The sequence below is a fragment of the Rattus norvegicus genome, chromosome 1 (assembly GCF_036323735.1).
Source record: "Rattus norvegicus strain BN/NHsdMcwi chromosome 1, GRCr8, whole genome shotgun sequence".
In the NCBI taxonomy this organism is placed as follows: Eukaryota; Metazoa; Chordata; class Mammalia; order Rodentia; family Muridae; genus Rattus; species Rattus norvegicus.
Window position 1 is genome coordinate 11,643,007 of NC_086019.1, and position 21,801 is coordinate 11,664,807.

Genomic DNA, 21,801 nt, shown 5'->3' on the forward strand with positions numbered 1-21,801 from the left:
TCCACCTACAGAGAGCAGGATTTACAGGCATAGAACATCACACCTGGGTTTATACAACACTGGGCATCAAACCAAGAACTTTCGTGTGTTAGGGAAGGGCTCCACTCTATGAGTTGCATCCCTCTTTGAGGTATATTTTGACCCAATCTTTTCAAGATCTACAAACCAGGGCAGAAAGTTGGGCTCATCACAGTAAGTTTTTCTATGTCTGGGTTCTTAGTCCCTTATGTGTTCTTAGTCCCTGGGGTTTTGACACTTTCCCTGCCTAGCACTTCTGCCGATTAGCTGCTTTTGCTAAATTGGCTTCTTGCCTAGCACAACATCACTGTTACCAATTGGCTTAGGGTGGGAAGCACACAGCTGTTTAACTCTCTTTAATGAGCTTCCCTTTTTATGGTTTCCTGTTTCCTCACATCCTGGTTGTCTTGGCTTTCCAATGCTATTAAACAGGTTTTGGGTTTTACTTTAAAAAAATTGATCCAGGTTCTATTCTAGTTGTTCTTTGATAAATTTGCTACTCGTTTACAAGGTAGTCCTTGTTAGCCTGGACTAGAATTGTCAGCAGTGCCTTAGGAAAAAAAAGCAAATGTGATACAATTGTAGAGATATTCAAAAGCATAGCTAAATTTTCATATATATATATATATGTATATATATTAGCTCCTATATTTCTATAAGAGAAATAACTAATAAATTTTCTACATAAAACTCAGTGTCGATTGTGGGGTTTATTTACATCTTCCTTTGTTCCTTTCATTCTGTACCTCTGTCTATGTGGGAGTACATATGAATGCCAGGACACAGGAGAGCCTCTGACCCCCTGCAGATGAAATCAAAGTGGTTGTGAAACTCCCGACATGCTGGTTGGGAACGCAACTCTGGCTCTTTTTTGGGGAGTAGTTAAGTGTTTCTAAGCACCGAGACATTATTTTATTTATTTACAATATTTTCTCTTTTCTTTTTTCATGTGATTAGGTTTATTGTGATTAATCATATTATTACTTTGGAGGTGCTGGCTTGTATCTTGTTTTCGATCTTGAGATTTATCGTCAGCTAATACAAATATGAAGTTTTAGAAAAGTAGCGTATTTAACTGTGGCTGTTGCACAGAAACCATTTCTCTTCTATTAAGTTCATTCCAAGAGTCAGGAAGAAACTGTTTGTTTCTGTTGACTGTACAATCAATAATACTTGAATCAAAACACAAAAATGACAAGGAAAGACGAGATGCATGAAATGCCAGGCTCCCATTAGTAGAGAACTCACAAATATATGTAGAACAAGTCATTATATAGCTGTTACATTTGTAACTGGGGAAATAAACCATCTAGTACAGTTCTGAAATTCAATATTTCTTTACCTTTCACTTTTGATATGATTCACTTTTCTGTTTTTGTTTTGTTTTTTCAGAGATACATCTGGATAAACGTCCTAAGGACCAAACATTCTATCACACAGCTCTAACTTTGAGACTACATGTAACTATATAGATAGACTTTTGAGAGTTCTTATAATTTTTATCGTGGCATCAAAATTCAGATAAAATGTAACCTTACCAATGTTTAGTGATGTATATCATCTGATATGAAAGCAAAAAAAATATTTGAAACAGTCAAGCATTTATTGTAAATTTTTACTAATTATACTGTTTGTTTTAGGAAACAGGTTCTTGCTCTGTAGCCCAGGGTCGCTCAGAAATCAATATGTAGGTCAGGGTATGAGCAAATTCATGGGAATCCCCCTGTTTCAGTTTCTCCAGTCTAGGATTTATGAGTTACTACACTGGCAGCTTATTCTTATTTGGAAGACAAGTATTACTCAGAATTTTAAGTAAGAGGAAAAAGTATATATGCAAAGTTAACATTTGAAACAAAATGTTATGAGCAACAGGAAACAATATAAATGGGAAAAATTAATAAAGAATTGATATTTTGTAAAATATATATGCCTGCATTTTTTTAAAAGGCCATGGCTATTTTACGGTACCATTTTGAATTTTATTATTGCATCCAATGTTTTAGTCTACCTGGAGGCAATAATGTTTTACTCTACTAAGGAAGTGCTTTATGTCTATTCTTTAATTTGGAGATAAAAGAATTTGACCAAGATGATTTTTACCAGAAAATCTTGATTTATGGAAATGACTTATTTTTTCTTACTGTAAGTTGCTGACAAAATATGACCAATCAAGTTCAAAGACATATAACCTTAAATTGTATTATAATTGCAATAACACTTTTGTGAAATGATCGTTTAACTATTTAAAGCTTCCTTATTTCTTCTAGCCTTAAGCCTCTCCTGTCTTTGCTTAATTAGAACTAAGGCCACACCTACTGTGCCAATTCAATTCCATTTCAAAGGAAACTTTAAGGAGAGCTGAGAACATGTAAAGGAATAATAGGTTGATATTTCTATCAATTGTGCACTACTTACAAATCAGTACAAGGTATATACCATGACAACAAAACCTAAAGTAAACATAGACACTCTTTCTATTCCAATTAATTAGAGATCTGCCTTTACATAAATGTTTCTAGTACTTTCTGTCAAGAACTCGCCCATGTAATTCTTTAAAACCAAAGGTGGCTTATTAAGCTCCTCAACACAAGGTGGGTGAATGACCAAATATACCAGGAGGGATATATCCGATCATGTTTGTTTTGGCTGTTACTCTGTCCTCATCAGTCTCTATGGTGACAGTGTTCCGTCTTTATTGAACAGCATTAAAGAAACAGTAAGTCAGGATTTCTTTAGGACTTCAGAATAATAGGGCACAAGAATGCTGATGTTTGCAAATTTCCTGGGTAGGCATACAGGATCCTAGCACTTCTTCAATATTTAAAAATAACGATCAATTTTAAAGTCATTGCACTAAAATGAGAGGCACGCGCAGAATCCAAATAATTAAGTTTGATACATAAAGCCAAGCAAGTATTATCTTCACAGCATTGGATTCTCTACAAGAATCATTAAAAAACAAGAAATATTTGTTTACATCACAATTCAAAATAAGTAGCATATGAATCCTACTCCTTGCCTAAATTTTATTCTATGTAACATGAAGAGCTAACATAATAACTTTTTGTTGTTTCCTATTAAGTGTGCTTACCAGCATCTTGAGTCCTGTGTTCATTTTGTTGTGTACCCTAAACAAATTTTGATCATTAATTTGTGCAATTTACTTATAATGACATGGAAAGGTAATCTCAACTATTCAACTATCTCCTTTAAAATGAGAACACACAATCTAATTTAGTGTAGGTGTCATAGAGCCTAGAGAAAACAAATTACATCACAGTGAGAAGTGTAATTACTTAACAAATAAATGGCCCTCAACTGACAGAGTAGGTGTCTAAAAATGGTCTCTTCTTCAGTACATCAATTAAATGTAAGCCAAGTGAAACATAGTTCCTAGCTTTACTGAGAACTAATCCAGAGTATATAAATGACATTCAGTTTAAATTAACATTTTGCCAATTTATTTGATCAATTAGTACAAAAGTCATGCACACGCTGGAATAGATAACCATTCCTTTACATTTTTTAAGTCTCGCCTCTAATTGTGATATATAGTTAGGAACTAGTAATTTACTTTTATTTTCTCAACATAGAAAGTACATATACATTGTTTCAACTTCAACGGAGAATCAGGTAAATCAGTCACCTTGGTTTAAGTATGCATATGTAGCCATAGGTTAGTGATGAATGGTTTACAAATAATAATAGGATAGAGAAGTGTCTCATGGATTCACTTGGAAATGCTTAATCCACCAAAATAAACATTAACAAAAATTATGTTCACAAGCTGATACATCATTTTTTACATATAGAATTTACGGTTCAGGCTAAAGTTTGTAGAAAACAATTTTACCTTAAGTTTGTTCTCTTTTTAAAAATGAGTCGGTTTTAAGAAATGTGTGCACTTAAACGTAATATATTTCATCAACACTTAGTTTTAATTTTCAGTACTATGAAGGATATATCAACTATGGCTTATATACAAAGAATTCATGCTGCTAGCTTTATATATAGAAAATAAAATGCAAGTACAGACAGAAGTTCATCAATCTGTTATAACACTTGTGGAATAGGGTTTTACTTTTCACCTTTAACCTATGTCATATGTGTGGTATGTACATGCATTTGTGTATGTCTGCTCACATGTGTATAGCTCTTGCCTGTGCATGGATGCATGTGCCTGTGTGTGAACATACCTATGGATGGTTGAAGTTAATGTCTTGTTAGCCATATTGAGCAATGGATACCCCATCTCTACCTCCTGAATATTGGAATTACAGGTGCACTAACATGCTCACACTGCATTCACGAGGCTACATTGGTACTCTGGTCTTCACCCTTGTCACAGAAAGCTCTCTACTCCCAGATGGTGTTTCTCTACCACTCAATAACTGTTTATATTTAAAATGAAAATGTCTTTTGAAAGAAGCAAATTACAATGCACTCTAAATGTTACAAATAATAATTTGGTAGATTACCTAACTCTGACTATGTAAATTGTGTGGTGATATGAAGAGTGTTTATAAAGTTTTATGAAGCGATGCAACATCTATCTGTTGCGTTTGCAACACAACATACTAATTCCAGTCTCTATCACTTCATCTTTAATTATACCTGGAATTCTGCCAATAGCATTACTTTCAGCTTGGCTAATTTCCACTCACACATTAAGCTGCATTTCAGGTAGAGATCATTATTTTTTAACTGTTTATCTATTTTGCACTACTGTGACACCCACTAAAAACCTCACATTGCGTTTGTTGCACTTCATGGTTATTATGGGCAGATGCTATTGCTTCTGAAATATTACCTTAGAGAAGGATGTCCTTGTGTTTTTTATATTTGCAGCTCCAGTGTACGTCATAATGTCTAACACTGACTTGAACATCTGAGAGATTAATCTACTGAATGAAATATCACCTTACAAGTACTGAGCTTTGCAAGTGGGTCTTGGGCTTTGGCAAGTAAAGCATCTCCTACTGCTGAATTTCTGAGTGATTCTTTTGCACACAGGAGAAACAACACATCACCTTATCAGTTCATTCCTTGAAAAACAATTAGCTAATGTAGTCCATAGTGCATTGCGCCACTGTGATTTCTGTCATACCCCAGCATACATAATAAAAACAGAATATAATGTATAGAAAAATATAATATAAACATTGTTAAGTGTTTCAACTCTTGGGTATTTATAATCTGCACCTCCTGCATGAAGATCAAATACATATTCTATATGCTGCACCTTAACGATGACTCTTGTTAGTTTCTGTCCCACAAAGAGAGACAATGTGTAATTTTATAGGTTCTATTTTATGGTACTTCACATATTCATTGGTCACATTTTAAAAATAAAGTTCTCACTATCTCTCATAAATAGTCAGAGAACATCTGAAATATACAAAGAATATATAATTTATAAAGAACAAAATAGGGGTTCAATCTAAGTCTTTGAATATCACACAGAGTTGAGTCCACCACAGATAACCTACACATGCCACAGACACAGGCATCTTGTTGGTCACTGAAAATCCTTGAAAGTTTCAGAATTTGTCTCATACCATGTTTGGCTTTGAGTTTATGAATCATTTATTTCTGCGCATATCTATTTTTGGTAGTATTATTCTTAGTCTAACATTCTCATGCACCCATTTCCCTAAAAATTTCACCCCTTGTTCATGACACCTAGTGAAATACTAGGTTCCTCTAGGTTCCTCTACAGGAAAGTCCGTACAAAAGCAATTATCAAAATTTCACCTATATTGACAATTGAATGATTTGTTACAACAAGTATACCAACTTTCTGGTCTATGTGTTTCTATATTTAGATTAGGGAAAATAAAAACTATAAAATAATTAATACATTATCTGAGGTTCTAGAAATAACTGCCATATCTTTTTAAAGAAAATTCCATGAGGGCTTAAAAAAAGCTTGTGCTTAAAACAAAGACATTTTGCACCAGAAGTTCATAGCCTGTATGATTCACAAAAGCTTTCATTTAATTTGGGTACTTTTTGTAACAATCCTTTCTCTTACTTCTATGTGAGCAAATAGACTCATTTTGGTCCTCTGAGAGCTTTTCCACATTAGAGAGATATTCTTATTTGCTTCATAAATTATATTCCCAGAAAAATGGAATTCAAAGGGCCTAGAAATAAGTAAGCTTAATAAAACTCACTGCAGAAATTCGAGTTGGCTGCACATCTGACATCCTTGATCCCTCAACAGTGAAGGGGGAATCTACACAAGCCTTGGATGAACTCCAGTGTCCACAACACAGAAAAGTCATTGAAATTGATCTCGCTGTGGCGATGCCAAGGAATGGAGATGTTTGAAGTACACCATCTTCAGCACGACATTCATGAGTGTAACTTTTCACAATCTGTGAAACCAATTGAAGATTTTTAAGAGATACAGGATTCAGTAAATAAAAGATAAAGTCGGGAAGAGCATTGGCACAGGGAAAACTTCCTGAACAGAATACCAATTGCTCAGGCTTTAAGGTCATCAATAAACAAGTGGAACCTTTTAAAATGGAAAAGGTTGTGTAAGCAAAGACACATTCAATATGACAGCAGAAACCTATGGATTGGGAAAAGAACTCTACTAACCTTACATTACAGATGGCTAATATTCAAAATATATAAAGAACTGAACAAGTTAGACTCCATAAGGCCAAATAACCCAATTTTTAAAATGGGGTAGAGAACTAAACAAGGAATTCTCAACACAAAAATCACAAATGGTCAAAAAGCATTTAAAGAAGTGTTCAACATCCTTAATCATCAGGGAAACACATATCACAACATCCCTGAGATTGCACCTTACTCCAGAGTGGCTAAGATCAAAGACTTGAGCAACAGCACATGCCTGTGAGGCTGCGGTGAAAGGGGATCACTCCTCCATTGTTGGTGGAATTGCAAACTGCCACAACAACTCTGGAAATCAAATCTCAGAAAACTAGAACTAGTTCTACCTAAAGACCCAGCTATTTTACTCCTGAGCATATACCCAAAAGATGTTCCACAATATCATAAGGACACGTGCTCCACTGTGTTCATAGCAGCCTTATTCATAATATCCAGAAACTGGAACAACTCAGGTGCCCTTGACAAAGAATTCATATAGAAAATGTGTTTCATTTGCACAATTTAGTACTTACTATACAGCTATTAAAAAACAAAGACATCATGAATTTTTCAGACAAATGGATAGAACTAGAAAATATCCTGAATGGGGAAACCCAGACTCAAATAAACATTTATGGTATGAATATACTTATTAATAGGTGGATATTAGCCAAAAAGTACACAATACACATGGTACACCTCCCAGACCCTAAGAGGTAAAACAGGAAGGAAAGCCCAAGTAAGGATGTTTCAATCTCACTGAGAAGGGGAAACAAAATAATCACGGGAGGCAGAGGATGAGAGGGACTGGAGTGAGAGTGGACAGGAGAAAGGGGAAAGGAACAAGAAGGAGAAGGAGCAGGTATAAGGAGAGATGGGAGAGAAGCCCAGAGGACTAAGAGAATGAATGGAAATATGCAGCCACCAAGGATCATGTGGGGGGTGGGGGGCTGAGGGAGCTCGAAAAATTCAAAGAGACCTGGGATAGGCAAGGCTCCCAGGATTTATTTTGGGTGACCTTAGCCAAAATGCCCAAAAGTGGGGTTATGCAACCTAAAGAGACCACCTCCAGTAGTTAGAGAGTTACCCCCAGTGATGGGGGTACGAACTCACACTCAAAATGTTCAAACCAAAGTTGTTCTTGTCTAAAAGAAATGCAGGAACAAAAATGGAACAGAGACTAAATGAACGTCTGACCAGTTAGCAGCCAATATGGGGATCTAGCCCATGAGTGGCCACCTAACCCTGACACTATTACTGATGCTAAGTTGTGCCCAGTATGGCTGTCCTCTGAGAGGTTCTACCACTGATGGACTGAGGCAGATGGCGGATACTTACAGCAGATACCCCTAGGGGAGAGTAGGAGGGAAGATCAAAGGAACTGAAGGGGATGGCAACCCCATAGGAAGAGCAAGAGTCTCAACTAGCCTGGAACCCTGGGAGCTCCCAGAGACTAAGCCACCAATCAAATAGCTTACATAGGCTTGTTCAAGGCCCCCGCACATATGGAGCAGCAGACTGCCCTGTCTGCCCTTAGTGGGAGAGGATGTGCCTAGTCTTATAGAGACTTGATGCCCAGGAAAATGAAATGCTGGGGTGGGGTTGGGGGTCACCTTCTTAGAAGTGAAAGGGGGGAAGAGAAAGAACTCTGGCGGGGGGGCTGGGAGGAGGGCAATATTTGGGATTTAAATAAATAAAATAGATAATGAATAGTAATAAATGACTACATTTCCAAATGCTTATTTACTGTATTTATTGCAAGCTAGGCCAGTGGCAAATATATAAGTGCTTAACATTAGTCTGTGGACCATATTTATAGTTGCATCGCTCTGTAAATTAATCTTGTGCAATGCTTAGCTGACTCTACCTGCCCTTCTGGTCTGTGCCATCCCCTGGGGCAGATCACCAGTCTGTCTGCTCCTCTAAAGACCCTACAGTTTGAAGGCTTCACAGGAGTTCTGTTGCACACAGGGCAAAGGTAAAGGTAAGGGATCCTCCCAGACACCAACCACAGCAGCTGGGAAGCCTAAGAAGCCTGGCAGACTCTATATACATCATCCCCACCCCCAAACTCCCCCAACTCCACTCTTCTTCAGGCCTGCACCTTCCACTGGAGCAGATCTCTAGTTTGTCTGCTCCTCTCAGGACCCCACAGTCTGAAAGTCTCTCAGGAGATCTGCTGCATGCAGGGCAAAGATCAGCAGCTCGTGTGCCCCTTCTGAAGACCTCAGTCTGGAGGCCTCACAGGAAGTCTGATATAGCAAGGGCCACAGCCCTCCCAGGAGACCTGCAGCAACCCAGAAGCCCTTAAAGAGAAAACATCCCTGAATTTCAAGTGTCTTCATGCTATATCTCCCTTTTTTCATTTTCTGAATATTTGACCCTAGAGACACAGTACTATTATTTTCATGTGTAAAATGTTCAAAGTCTTTGAATTTACATTTTTTTCTTTTCTTTTTTTCGGAGCTGGGGACCAAACCCAGGGCCTTGCACTTGCTAACCAAGCGCTCTACCACTGAGCCAAATCCCCAACCCCTGAATTTACATTTTTATAGCAGTAGTTACTTGTCTTCTCTGAACAACCATTGAAAGAAAGCTTGCTCTGTTTTCGGGTGATGTGATTTATAAAGACTGCTAGCAAGATATATGTTATATTCTGACACACAACAGGCTGAACCCGTGTGATATACTAGCAAGACACAAGAGTGGAAGAGAGAAAATTCAGGGTTTCTATCCCACTGATTCCTTTCACACAAGGGACACCATATGCTTTCCATGCTCTTCCTCTTAGAAAATCAGCTGCTGTGTGTGGCCTTTTCTGTGTTGACCACCTCATTCTCTGATCTCTGAATTCCTTAGTGAAAACATCCTGTCAATATTGCCTGTATGAACTAAGATGAAATGTTTTTGAGGAGACTATTTCTTTCAGTGGCTAATACTATTCTAATTCTCTTATTCTAAATGAACCTTTGAGCAATATACTCAAAAATCTTTGGAAGCTGTTGTAAACCTGAACAGCAACAAGCTACTAGGACTAACACTTCTAAGGGTCCTTAAATAATATAGGTGCACAGTGTGACCTTTGATATTGCCAATCCAATATTTTGTAGCATTCATTCATCAGAGCCACATATCCTCCTACTATTTGCATTTGATGTCTGAAGTATACTGCTTTGGAGAAAATCTTCCAAGTAGAAGAAAGATAATGTTGAAAGGACCGGATATAGATCTATGCTGAGAGACACATCCAGAGCATGTCCAATACAGAGGTCAATGCTAACAGCAAACCACTGAACTGAGAACAGGACCCCCTGGGGGGAATTAGAGGAAGGATTGAAAGAGTTGAAAGAGTTTGCAACCCCATAAGAACAACAATGTCAACCAACCAGAGCTTCCAGGGACGAAACCACTAATAAAAGACTATACATGGACTGACCCAGGGCTCCAAATGCCTATGTAGCAGAGAATAGACTTGTTGGGGCACCAGTGGAAGGGGAAGCCCTTGGTCCTGCCAAGGTTGGACCCCCAGTGCAGGGGAATGGGGGGCAGTAGTGGGGATGTATGGGGGGAATAACCATATGAGGGAGGGAAAGGGAGGGAATGGGGACTTACGGACAGGAATCCTGGAACGGGAATAACATTTGAAATGTAAGTAAGGAAATATATCTAATAAAAAGCTAAAAAAAAAGATACTGAAGACACTGAATTATGGCAAGATAATCTCAAAGGTGCAGTGACTGAATAGAGGGCTCTGAGGCATTCATTCCTCAAATCCAACTTTCTTTAAAACAATTACCTCAAGCAATGAGATCTTTGCTCACCTATCCTTACGGAAGAGCATTGAGGCAAAATTACATCTGAAAATTAAAGGATAAAGTGAACTCAATTGACATCTCAGATACTCATGGACCATGAAACCATTTTCCCTGTTCTGGGTCTTCTACATATCCCAAATGTGGAAATAGCAAACCCTTTGTTGCTTGCGTTTCACAAAATTGTTACTTTTAGTAGTTGTCATCACAAGACTTCTGTGGAATTCTATGGATGACTGAAATATAAGGAATACTTAACAACAAAAATGAGCAGGAAACTCACCTTCATACTTTTTTCTTTTTAAAGTGCAGAACAGTGTAGTTTAAGGTAAAGAAGATTACAACTAGGTAAGTAAATGTTAGAATGTATCATTCTAGTAACTCTAATCATACAAATTTTCATGTGTATATATACTTGGTAAATTATTTGTAGATTTTTGAAGTTCATTCATTGATAGCTAGCGTGTGCTATTTGATTTGTGATAAATGATGTAATCATGTGGCGATTACATTTTTATCAATTGTTGCATAGAGAATAAGGAATTTCCTAGTATATGAGCTATCAAATGCTGTTCTAAACTCTTGGCTTATGCGTCATTGAGGAGACCCAGAAATTTATGCCCTGTGCTCTTCATTACAAGGACAATGCTCTACGTGAGTTTGCTATATAAATAACTGAAGATATTACCATTATAAGGCCAGCATACTCTGTAATTCTCTCAGAATGCATACTGCTTTAGCGATTATTTCACGCAGGTGCAGAGCAATCAAACACAGAGAATCATGCAATAGATTGGCAAAACGTAGCTGTTTCCAAAATTACAAATTTTTTTTTGATGAAATGAAATCATTTCTCTTGAGAATTTACTGGCATAAAGCAATATCCTGAAAGTTTCAGGCCTACATTATCATACCAATGATGCACAAACTAGATGAATATCCAGAGGGAAATAATATTTTCAAATTCAGTGATAAAGAGAGTCTCTAGAAGGCAAGAAAGTTGTATATTAATGTTTTAGTCTGTGCTGTTGAGCACTGAGAAGTGTTAAAGGCTTAAAATTTTATCTTGTTAAGCAGCATAATACCTTCCTGATTTCACTTAATGATATAAATGTGAAGTGCGGATGCTCCTAGCTTTAATAACAAAGCACAATGTACATTTAAAGGTACTAGGTATGAAATACGAAGATCGTGATAAACATATTTCATTTTTTCTTTGTTTGATAGTAAGATACAACTGTTAGAAAACACTGGGTAGGGAACACGAGTGAGAAGATGATAACATTTCACAAACTTCTTCAAGAGCATATAACAAAACATTCCCTTTTGAAATAATAGTAGTGACAGCTGATGAGGATTGAGTGAAGATTATAATTTTGAGAATCTTTTAGATATACACAATCTCTCTTCTTTGAATGAAATAATTAGTACCATTTCACTATGAAAAGTACTTCTGCAGTCTTGATGTCAGGCATGAACATGCTCCTTCATTTTCATTTATAAAATTCTCTTTAATACAATGAAAATATTTGAAATGAGTGACTATTGTCATTTTAAGAATTTAGGCTTCAATGGAGAAAGACTTTTCTGTATTAAAAAAATGGTTTGTTATGATTTGCACATATTTGATTTTTGTATGGCTTTCATGTGTAATAATTCTGCCAGTTTGTACAGCCTTTAAACCACTACATTTATACAGATTAATGTGGTGTGGCATGTGTCTTCTCAATATTGGTTTGGGTGCATCAAATACTACCCACTTAGGACCATCCAGTCTATTCTTACTTTAATGACATCATATCATTAGCAGATGCTCTCTATTCACCTTTTCCCAGACCTTGTTGATATAATAAAACTTTATGTGTACCCATGTGTTTCTAAATATTCCTTTAGAATAAGTCTATGATGTCCAAGAAACTGCTTCAATATCATCTACATTCCCTCTTCTTTATTACATGATTTTCATGCATAATTAAACATGCACGCACACACATATAAATATAAATATATATATGTACACACACACACACACACACACACACACACACACACACACACACATATATATATATATATATATATATATATATATATATATATATATATATATATATCTAGAATTCTGTAACCAGGAGTGGGGTTTGTTGCTATTTTTGTTTTTGTTTTTCTTCTTTTGCCTCTTTCCTCCCCCAAAATCTAGAGTCTTACCTTGTGGATTTTTATCCTCTTCATGCAGTTATCTTTGTCCCTTTGGCTCTGTTAGTTTTAATTACTTTATTGATGGTTGTAACTTGTTTCTTTTCTTGGTCTTTGTCTTGGTCTTGGACTTGGTCTTGGCCTTCACCTTGGCCTTCTCCTTGGCCTTCTCCTTGGCCTTGGTCCTGTTCTTGTTGTGTTTGTGCTCCTGCCTCTCTTCTTCCTTCTCCTCCTCCTCCTCCCCCTTCTTCTTTCTGACACAGCAAATATTTTAGCCTTGGAACTAAGTTCTTTAGTGGTTTGGGTGGTGATTCTGAGTTTTACCTTTCATTCAAGATACTGCAGGATTTTACTATTTATTCTCCATTATGATATAATTAATTTGTAGTATACACTTGACAGTTTTTTCCCACTGATAAGTCTGTCCCATGTGGGGTTTTCTTTTCCTTTTCTTTAATTTCAAAGTGTCTTCTCTGTTTCAATGTTTATTAATTGTCAACAACTGTCTGACTAAAAACTAGTCTTAGTCTTGGCATCAGGTACCGTATTGATGTTGATCAATTATCCACAGAAGATGGTGATATGATCAGAAGTCAGTGATCATCTTGTTTATTTTTTTCTCCGTTGGCTTGTACTTTTGTCAAGTAAATGATGGAATTAATTATTTTTAGCTAACATCAACAATATATTGAGTATAAACATTTTGAAATATATTTACTATTATATTTTGTTATGTGCCATATCAATATTTCAGCACATTTTTATAACAATGTTCGGGTGTTTTTGGCCTCTTGATTGTCTTATGATACAAAGATAAGTTTCATTGTGTCATTTTTCACATGTTTTGTTTTTATTTTGTTTATTTACATTCCAGTCAATGACTCCTCCACAGTTCCTCACCCCATTTCTCCTCCACTTCGCCGCTGAGTCAGTGCTTTCCCCGATACCAGGCCTTACTCTTCTCTGGGCCAGACATGATACAGGAAGAGCTGAGAGTTCTACATCTTCATCTGAATGTTGTTAGTGGAAGTCTGGCTTCCAGGCAGCTAGGATGAGGGTCTTAAAGTCCACACCCACAGTGACACACCTACTCCACCAGGGCCACACCTTCTAATAGTAACACTCCCTGGGTCAAGTATATATAAACTATCACACTTAGAAAATTAGGAACATTTCAACCTGAAGAACCAGCTATACCACTGTTGGGTATGTACCCAAATGATGCCCAATCATCACAAGAAAAGGTTCTCCATTATGTTCATAACAGCGTTAGCTGCAATAACCAGAAACTGGAAACAACCCAATGTTCCTCAACCGAAGAATGCATATAGAAAGTGTAGTTCGTTTACACAATGGAATACTATTCAACTATTAAAAATGAGGACATCATGAATTTTGCAGGCAAAAGAATGGACCTAGAAAATAGCATCCTGAGTGAGGTAACTTGACGCCCCAGGGAAGAGTGAAGCATAGGCAGTTGTCTCAGAGTCCCCCAGGTTGTACATGTTTTGAAGGCATGAAGGGGTCAGTGGTCATGAAGACCCGCTGAGGCTTGGCACTGTCAGAGGTCAGGGAAAGTCATTGCTGAAGGCACAGCCTCAGTGTGAATTAATGGTCCAGGATTGAAGGGATTATGCAAAGGAGCTGAGGCTTGACACCAAGAAGAGAGCCTATGAGAGGCTATTGGTGAAGCCTAATTGCAGCAGAAGACCCCAGTATTGGATATGCCAGTATCAAGAAGATAATCAAGAACAGCAGTGGCAGCGAAGTGAATCAACCTGAGCTTGGAGTGCTACACAGGGCTGAACTGGAGAAGTGACACCAGCCCTTTCGAGGAGCCCAGAAGATCATGTGTGAATTCCTAGACATTAGAATATGAAGCTGTAACACTGACTTGCAGACTACAAAATGTTAAAGATACCAGAGCCATGGGATATCTGCAAAGAAAAGTTGCTAATAGGGGTGGAACCAGCCCAGGAGAAGTTAAGTTTGTTGTAGTCGTCAAAGATGACAAAGGAGTTGGAGATCTGAAGACGGCTTTGACATCAGACATGGAGATGCAGAGTTTGGAGTTTGCCCAGCTGGTTTCCTGTCTTGCTTTGGAAATTACAGTTAAGTGACTGGATGAATCTCAGAAGAGTCTTTGAAATTTTGACATTTTTGAGACTAACATAAACTATGAGGACTTTGGAAGTTGAACTAAACGAAGTTTGCTTTTATTGATTGTTGATCTTAGAGCCTGAGAAATTGTTCTGCTCAGGAAATTTCCCACTGTGTCAATGAGTTTGAGGATCTTCTAGTAGATACTTATTTTTTCTTCTGGTAGATTTAGTGTATCTGGCTTTACATTGAGGTCCTTGATCCACTTGGACTTGAGCTTTGTACAAGGTGATGAGTATGGATTTGTTTTCATTCTTTTACATGCAGACTGTCAGTTAGAAGACCAGCACCATTTATGGAATATGCCTTCTATTTTCCACTATATGTTTTTGGTTTTATTGTCAAAGATCAAGAGTCTATAGGTTTACTTCTGGGTCTTTGATTCTATTCCATTGATCTACCTGCCTGTCTGTACCAATATCATGTATATTTTTTCACTATTGCTTTGTAATATGCTTTGACATCAGGGATGGTATCCCCACATAAGTTCTTGTGTTTTTGAGAATTGTTTTATGCTATCCTGGAGTATTTGAGATTCCATATGAAGTTGAGGATTACTCTTTCCATGTCTGTGAAGCATTATGTTGGAATTTTCTAGGGACTGTATTGAATTATAGATATTATCTATATCTATAGTATCTATCTATACTAGATATTCAAATAGTATATTGACCAGAAAAGGACAGAGTGGGCAATTTGTCTATCCCCAGATTTTAAGGGTATTGCTTCTATTTTCTCTTCATTTAATTTGATGTTGGCTGTTTGTTTCGTATATGTTATGTTTAGGTAAGCACCATGAATTCCTGATCACTCCAAGACTTTTAACATGGAATGATGCTATATTTTGTGGAAGGCTTTTTTAGCATCTAATGAGATGATCATGTGATTTTTTCCTTGAGATTTTATTACATTGATGGATCTTTTGTATATTGAGCTATTCCTGCATCCATGGGATGAAGCCTACTTAAGCTTTGTGAATAAAGGTTTTGATGTATTTTTGGATTCAGTTTGTGAGAATTTTATTGTGTATTTTTGCATCAATACTCAAGAGGAAATTGGTCTAAAGTTGTCTCTTTGCTGGGCCTCTATGTGTTTTAAGTATAAGAATAACTGTGGCTTCATAGAAAAAATTAGGTAGTATGGAATAGTTTGAAGAGTATTGGCAATAGCTCTTTTTTGAAGGCCTGGTAGAATTCTGCACTAAACCCACCTGTTTTTGCCCTCCCTCCCTTTTTGGCTTGAAGGCTTTTGTAATGATTATTTCTATTTCCTTGGGGGTATGGGACTGTTTTGATGGTTTATCTCATCCTGAGTTAAATTTGGTATACAGCATTTCTCTAGAAAACTATGCATTTCATCTATATTTTCCAGGTTTTATAGTATAGGCTTTTGTAGGAAGTTGTTATGCTTTTTTTAAAAAAATTTCCTCAGTTTCACCTGTTTTGTGTCACTTTTCATTTCTGATTTTGTTAGTTTGGATACTGTCTTTATGCCCTTTAGTTAGTTTGTCTAAGGATTTATCTATCTTGTTGAATTTTTTCAAAGAAGAAGCTCTTGTTTTATTGATTTTTTTTCTATTATCCTCTTTGTCTCTAATTGGTTGATTTCAGCCCCCAGTTTGACTATTTTCTATTGTCTACTCCTTTTATGTGTGTATGCTTTTTTCTATTCTAGAGCTTTCACTTGTGCTGATAAGTTGCATGTATGAGCTCTCTCCAATTTATTTCTGAAGGGAATTATTGCTATGAATTTTCCTCTTAACACTGTTTTAAATTTTTCCCACTATTGTGGGAATGATGTGTCTTTACTTTCATTGAATTCTATAAAATCTTTGATTTCCTTATTTATTTCTTTCCTGAACAAGTTATCACTGACCAGAGAGTTGCTCAGTTTTAATGGGTATGTAGGCTTTCTGTTGTTTTTGTTGTAATTGAAGTCCAGACTTAATCTGTGGTGATCTGATAGAATGCATGAGATTATTTCAATCTTCTTGTATTTGTTGAGTTTATTTTGTGTCCGATTATATGGTCAATTTTGAAGAAGGTTCCACGAAAATCCTGAGAAGAAGGTACATTCTCTTAGGACGAAATGTTCTGTAGATATCTGTTAAATCCATTTGGTTCATAATTTCTGTTAGTTTCACAGTATCTCTGTGTGGCAGTGGACCATGAGAGTTACTCTGGTCCTCTGTTGAGCTAAAGGCTTTGAAGGCTTCAGAGACTCTGAAAGGGATGTTAGAAGCTTTGCCTGCTCCTGGGAGAAAGGCATCTGCCACTTGCAGCAGTTCCCCATACATTTTTGGCCATCAGCTAGGTAAGGGATCCCTTCCGCATGTAGATGAGGCATCCCTAACATCTCAGACCAAGACAGTAAGAAAAGAGACATAACCTTTGGTCACATAGGCTTAAGACAGAGATCTCCAAGCTAATGAAGACCCTAGGAGCCCAGAGGGTTAGCCAATAAGCATTCCTTCCCAGATATTCCTCCCTGCAAAGGTATTTAACCTCAATGCCACTGTAAGAACTGGGGTACGATTTTACACATACACTTTCCACCATTGCAATAAATAATTTGGAACCACAGACTGTCTCTTTTCATTGGATATGCTGTGGGGAGCCACTATCCAATCTCCTGTAGAAGGCTTCTCTGTACTCCCAGTCATGACTGCCACCAAAACTGCCACTGCTATCAAGTCAAAGACCTGCGCTTTCCCACAGTCAACTCATGCCCACAGTGGGGCTAGGACTCCAGCCTGAGGGCCTAGACTTCATTCTTGGCTCTTTTGTGACTCCAAGAAGCACCAGGGTATCCAAGGGTCTGAGAAACCTGAGCCAGCTCTGATGTCTGCACACCTAAGACTGCATTTCTCCACCCTCAGAGCGGTACTCTTGGGGCTTCCCTACATTCCAACACCTACCCTGGTGTAGGGCTCTGGCACCGGAGGGTTCTCCCACAGAGATCTCTCACCAAGGTGCTCAGGCTTGGGAGATGGGAAGAGAACTCAGGCCGGGAGGAGGAACAGCTTTCCCTTTCCCCAGCTACCGGTCCTGCTCCTTTCTGCCACTGGCTGCAGCTTAGGCTGCTCAGGGTGGGCTGAGCCAACAGGAAACTGACTGGCCAGTGATGGGTGCAGGAGAGCTTTTGGCAGTGATGATTTCGGGAGAGCAGGTCTTTCCCCGAAGCGGTGATGTCACAGCTCTTAGGACAGAAGCTCTCAGACGATGGAGTAATTCCTGCATACTTTTAATTCTGAACACAACACTTAAATACAGATATTTGGATGGGTGAGTGACTGACAGTAGGTACTTCCTATTTGTTTGGCCTGAGAGCGTGGGAAGACCTCATCTATGTATTTTGAGTCATGGTCTCATGTCTCTAGACTGATCTGTCCTGAGCCTACTTAACCTGTGGTAACCTCCTCACGTGTGGAGGAGGAGCTTAGGGCATTGTCCTACATGACTGGTCTGTCTCAAACCTCTCTACCATGGGTCTTTGCGGGGTGGGGACAGCTACTTGAGGCCCTGATATCCTGGGGGAATGGGAATGTACCTGCTGTCCCTTTTAGGATCTCCTAGGGATTTGACCTATCTCAACCAGGAATTAGGGGTAACTTTCACTGCCTGCTGCCCCACACCTGGCAGCAGCATGGGATAATCACAGTCAAACTCCCCATATTCTGTCTCCCCAAGTAGCAGTGCCCTGTGGTGGAACAGATATGGAACCCACAACCCTACATGTCTCTGTTGAATTTCTGACTCAATGACCTGTCCATTGGTGAAAGTGGACTGTTTAAATCTCCCACAATTATTGTGTGGGGTTCAATGTGTATGTTGAGATTTACTAAAGTTTATTTTAAGAATGTTGATGGCATGGTACTTGGGGTATAGAGGTTGAGAATTGACACTTACTCTTGGTGGATTTTTCCTTTGATGAATACGAAGAATCTTTCACCAAAATCATGTAATAATTCTGGTTAAAAGTCTATTTCATGTTCAACATTTTTAGTCATAAGGGAAATGCAAATCAAAACAACCCTGAGATTTCACCTCACACCAGTGAGAATGGCTAAGATCAAAAACTCAGGTGACAGCAAATGCTGGCGAGGATGCGGAGAAAGAGGAACGAGGAACATTCCTCCATTGTTGGTGGGATTGCAGACTGGTAGAACCATTCTGGAAATCAGTCTGGAGGTTCCTCAGAAAATTGGACATTGAACTGCCTGAGGATCCAGCTATACCTCTCTTGGGCATATACCCAAAAGATGCCCCAACATATAAAAAAGACACGTGCTTCACTATGTTCATAACAGCCCTATTTATAATAGCCAGAAGCTAGAAAGAACCCAGATGCCCTTCAACAGAGGAATGGATACAGAAAATGTGGTACATCTACACAATGGAATATTACTCAGCTATCAAAAACAATGACTTTATGAAATTCATAGGCAAATGGTTAGAACTGGAAAATATCATCCTGAGTGCTGTAACCCAATCACAGAAAAAGACACATGGTATGCAATCATTGATAAGTGGCTATTAGCCCAAATTCTTGAATTACCCTAGATGCCTAGAACAAATGAAACTCAAGACGGATGATCAAAATGTGAATGCTTCACTCCTTCTTTAAAAGGGGAACAAGAATACCCTTGGCAGGGAATAGAGAGGCAAAGATTAAAACAGAGACAGAAGGAACACCCATTCAGAGCCTGCCCCACATGTGGCCCATACATATACAGCCATCCAATTAGACAAGATGGATGAAGCAAAGAAGTGCGGGCCGACAGGAGCCGGATGTAGATCTCTCCTGAGAGACACAGCCAGAATACAGCAAATACAGAGGCGAATGCAAGCAGCAAACCACTGAACTGAGAACGGGACCCCCGTTGAAGGAATCAGAGAAAGAACTGGAAGAGCTTGAAGGAGCTCGAGACCCCTTATGAACAACAATACCAACCAACCAGAGCTTCCAGGGACTAAGCCACTACCTAAGGACTATACATGGACTGACCCTGGACTCTGACCTCATAGGTAGCAATGAATATTCTAGTAAGATCACCAGTGGAAGCGGAAGCCCTTGGTCCTGCTAAGACTGAATCCCCCAGTGAACGTGATTGTTGGGGAGAGGGCGGCAATGGGGGGAGGATGGGGAGGGGAACATCCATAAGGAAGGGGAGGGGGGAGGGATTAGGGGGATGTTTCCCCGGAAACCGGGAAAGGGGATAACACTCGAAATGTAAATAAGAAACACTCAAGTTAATAAAAAAAAACCAAACCAGATAAATAAAGAAATATCCTATATTTCAAAAAAAAAAGTCTATTTCATTGGATATTAGTCCAGCTTGTGTCCTGGGACCATATGCTTAGGAAAGTTTTTTTCCACTATTACTCTGAGATAGTGTCTGTCTTTGTCACTGAAGTGTGTTTCTTGTAAAGAGCAAAATGCTGGATCCTGTTGATGCATCCAGTCTGTTATGTTGTGTCTTTTTTATTGTGGAATTGAGTTGATTGATGTTGAGAGATATTAAGGACAGATGGTTGTTATTTCCCGTTTTTTTTTTGTTTGTTTGTTTTTCTTTTTTTTTTGTTTTGTTTTGTGTTTGTTTGGCTGGAGGTGGTATTATATGTATATGATTCTCTTCTTTTGAGTTTGTTGTGAAATGTTTAAGTTCTTGTATTTTCAAGGGTGTAGTTACCCTTGTTTTGTTGAAGTTTTCCTTCTCGTATCCTCTGTAGGGCTAAAATAGTAGAAAGATATTGTTTAAATTTGGTTTTGTCATGGAATATCTTGGTTTTTTCCATCCATGGTGATTGAGAATTTTGCTGGGTATAGTATTCTGGGTTGCATTTGTGTTCTCTTATGATCTTAATGACATCTGTCCAGGATATTCTTGCTTTTAGATTTTCTGTTGAGTAGTGTGGTATAATTCTTATAGGTCTGCTTTATTTGTTTCTTGGCCTTTTTCTCTTATAGCTTTTTAATATTCTTTCTTTGTTCTGTACATTTGTTGTTTTGATTATTATGTGATGGACCATTTTTGTTTCTGGTCCAATCTATTTGGTGTTCTGTAGGCTTCACTTTCTTTAGGTTAGGGATGTCTTCTTCAATGATTTTTTTGGCCGTTGTTTTTTGACCCTCCGAGCTGGGATTTTTCACCCTTTTCTATTTCAAATATTCTTAGGGTTGATCTTTGCATTGTGTCATCAATTTCCTGGATAGTTTTGTCCAAGAGCTTTTTACACTTTATATTTTCTTTGGCTGAAGTGTCCATATCTTCTATGGTATCTTCTACTCCTAAGATTCTCTCTTCTATCTCTTGTATATTGTTGGTGATACTTGGATCTGTAGCTCCTGATCTTTCCTAAGTTGTCCATCTCCAGGGTTGCCTCATTTGTGTTTTCTTTATTGTTTCTATTTCCATTTTTAAGCCTTGGACTGTTTTGTTCAGTTCCTTCACTTAACTGTTTGTATTTTCCTGTGATTCTTTAAGGGATTTATTTGTGTCCTCTTCTTTAAGGACTTCTACTGCTTTGTCTGTGTTTTCCTGTGTTTCTTTAAGGGAGTTACTTATATCCTCCCAAGAGCCCTCTGTCATCTTCCTGAGGTAGGATTTTAGGTCATTATCCCTGGCTTGCTGTGCTGGGAGAACTGGGTTCTGATAGTGCAGAATCACATTGGATTCTATTGCTTATGATCTTGCCCTTGCCGCTGACCATCTGGTTATCTTTTTTCTCAACTATCCTTGACTGGAGTCAGCCTCCTTGGAGGCAGGAAGAACTCTGTGACCTAGGATAGAGCCAGTCTCCTTTTACTTATGGAGTGCTGTGTCTTGTTATGGTGGGCCTCCTATGTCCTTGGTTACTGCAGACCCCTGGAAAGCAGGCAGGCTATGGGGTGTGGTGGAGTGGTGAGCTAAATAATCTGACCTGCATGGAGAAGTGGATTGGAATGAAGGTGAAGAACAGCAGGAGTGGGGGTCTTGGGGGCAGAG

General features: G+C 38.3%; 1 long non-coding RNA gene across 1 annotated transcript in view; it reads right to left on the reverse strand.

The window, feature by feature from the left end:
* Positions 1 to 1,976: 1,976 nt before the first annotated feature.
* The window catches only part of LOC102552210 (uncharacterized), a 200,473-nt gene continuing 180,648 nt past the window's right edge, over positions 1,977 to 21,801 (reverse strand). The window contains exon 8 of the long non-coding RNA XR_589848.4: positions 1,977 to 6,398. This is a non-coding gene — a long non-coding RNA (uncharacterized LOC102552210). The remainder of the gene's footprint in view (positions 6,399 to 21,801) is intronic.